Below are 3082 nucleotides of genomic sequence, written 5' to 3'. Positions count from 1 at the left end.
CTCGTCTCCGCGCCCTCGGCGTTCAGGAAATGCACGTTCTTCAGAGGCTCCCTGCTCCCCCCCCCCTCTCCCTTCTTCTCTTCTACGCGCTGTGCTACAAAACAACCACGATTATTTGTACATACAGATGATCAGCTCCTCCTGTCGCCTCCCCACCCTCTGTCTCGCTCCGGTCTCCATCAGACAGCAGCCACTGGGTTTGTGAACGCAGCAGCAGCAGCAGCGGCAGCAGCAGCAGCAGCAGCAGGCTAATAGAGCCGTCATCTGTCACTAGACTGTCAGATGGGTGGGTGCTTTAGGCTTTCTGTTCCTGCAGCAACGAGAGCGTTTTGTTATGGTGCTACTTTCTGTTAATGCTTGTAATGCTAGTGCTTTATAGATCGGTTATAGGCCTAATCCACTAATAAGAATAACTTTTGGGTAGCCAGGTGGTGAACTGTCTCTTTAAAGTGTAATTCTGGCAAACAACCATCCCATGGTCTTTTTTGCACTGACATACATCAAATAAGCCATCGAGACAGTTTATTTCATGTATAAACTATTAAAGGAGAAATCCGGCAGAGTCACTAGCAGCTGGACGTGGCTGACACTGATTAGCTTGGGGCAGTACGGCTTTTTTAACTACTAATATTGCTCAAAAATAACACCATAAACCTTCCTTTGGGATTCCATTTGGTAATTAACTTGAATGGATTTTACTACAAGAGGAGTTGGTACAGGGGCCAGTTGGTAAGTCTTTCAAAGCACTCTTCTAATAAATTCTGGGTTTGCCTACTACGTTGTTGGCGCTTCGTTTTCTGTGTAGGGACTTATCATGCTATGGCAGAGGTTTTATGTTTTTTTTTTAACAGTATTAGTGGTTAAAAATGCAGGTTTTTATTCCATCACCATACTGCTAAAGCTAATCAGTTTTAGCCACGTCCACTTAGCGACTCTCCCGGATTTCCTCTAATAGTTCGTACACAAAAAAAACTGTCTCGATGGCTTATTTGGTGTATGTAAGTGCAGAAAAAGACCATGGGATGGTTATACACCGGAATTACACTTTAATTGGTCTTGTCTGATCATTTATTACTAGAAAGGGGCACATAATCCATTTACTAACAACGTTTTAACATTTATAACTGCAGACTTGACTAATAAATCACATCATGATTACAACTAGGGCTGGGCGATACTATCGTATAGCCCGTCATTTCATCACGTGATAACGATAAGACCTATTTTTGTTTACTCACGTGTGATATACATGATTGAAGTATTGATCATTTTCTCATTTTATTAAGAAATATAAGCATCAGAATAAAGCATCTTCCAGATGATATAAATATTGCTGTAACAAAGTTCAGCTGCTGGTTTTCTGACATCCTGATAGAAAGAATAAAAAAAAGATTAGAAATGTTTATATCGGTTGACCATGTATATTGTTACATCTCCTAGGCCCAATTAAAACCCTTTATGACTTATTAACAAAAGTAGACTTATATATTCAAAGTATGTATTAACTACTTGGCCTTAATATATAGTATAGCTTGTAATTGTGTCATCCTTATGCTTTGAGAAAGTATGCTATGTCATGGTATATTTACAGCTTAGAATCGCACTCAACTTAATATTCTTTTGTGGTATGCACTTTTGAGACGGTCCCTTGCATACTTAAACACGGTAGAATGCACCATCAACTGCCTCTCTAAAATTCAATTGAAATCAAGGTCATGGATTCTGTTCAAGGTTTCAGGGGGACATTTTGTGATGCATTACTCATGGATAAATGCCAAGACCCCTGCCTCAGGGCTAAATGCCAAATAAAATGAAAAAATAAAAAATAAATTGTTCTGAAATGCAATTAATAGGACTCAATACATGTCTCAGTAAGAACGTTTACACAGAGAGGAGTACATCCAGGTTGACACTGCTGCTGTCCACAGTCCCTGAACTGCAGTGTGACTCTGCAAGACAAACTTCACACAAACTTCCAAATAGCTGAAATGATTTTGCTTGTTGACACACAGTTATACCAATACTTACACAAATCAAGGTGACTGCAATGTTCACTGACGCAAAACCAGTGTGTTGTGTGATTTACGTAATGAAGGTTCCTGTAGAGTCTCGTATAGAGTTAATCATTTAGGGGAAGTCTTATCTGAAAAGACAGGAGCTTCCTCCATTTCATTATCGGCTTATCATTAACATGATTAAGTGACTCCAATAAAAGGTGTGCACCGGTAGTGTCCTTGCACAGAAAACTGAAGTGGACTTTTCGTAATGTCATACTGAATAAACAGTGGTGTCCCACTCTCATAAAGTGTTGGAGGACATGCTCCTCTTGGCAGTTCAGTTCCATTAAAGGGGGAGGGGGGCTCTTTCTGGAGGACATTTACACATTAGCTAAAGGACGCCTGAAGGTATAGAGATAGATAATAATGACACATGCTAAACTGGAGCTGGAGTCAGACTGAACGCCATGGTCCAGACTTCAGAGGGTCCATAGTTACAGGTGGGATGTAGCCTCTGTCACCGCAGCCTTCATCAGCTGCATTTTATAATATATAGATTTAATGTCGCAGTATTTCACGCCCTATAATCTAGGGGGACTATTGATGCAGCAGCAGAATTCAGATGTCAGATGATTTATGGTTGAAACCCACAAGTGCTGACTACAGAGTGCATCTAGCAATGCGGACGTTAATACAGCATCAGCCAGGCAGCACCACTCACCAGCCATCTCATCTTAAGTTATAGGGGTTGAGTTTGTGAAACTATACCACTGGGGGGTTGTTATGTGTAAACACATTCCTTTTGCAGAAGTTTGAATTATCTTGAAAAGGCTCAGTGGTGATTTGTGGCACCCAGTGTTATAATATATGGCCTTCATGCAGAGAACAGCATTAATCCTATATGGAATTTCATAATTAAGTCATGAATCTGCTTGTCAGGACAGGAAAATTGTTGTTGCACTCCCGGCTAGACCTCAATAAGTGATGGTGAGACACACTTATCCCAAACATTTTTTTTTTCGCACAAGACTTCCCAGTCCTTAATCTGAACAAAGCCCTCTCCAGTGTGATAGAGCACTAAAACA

The sequence above is a fragment of the Echiichthys vipera genome (assembly GCF_963691815.1).
Source record: "Echiichthys vipera genome assembly, chromosome: 13".
In the NCBI taxonomy this organism is placed as follows: Eukaryota; Metazoa; Chordata; class Actinopteri; order Perciformes; family Trachinidae; genus Echiichthys; species Echiichthys vipera.
This window is presented reverse-complemented; position numbering follows the sequence as displayed.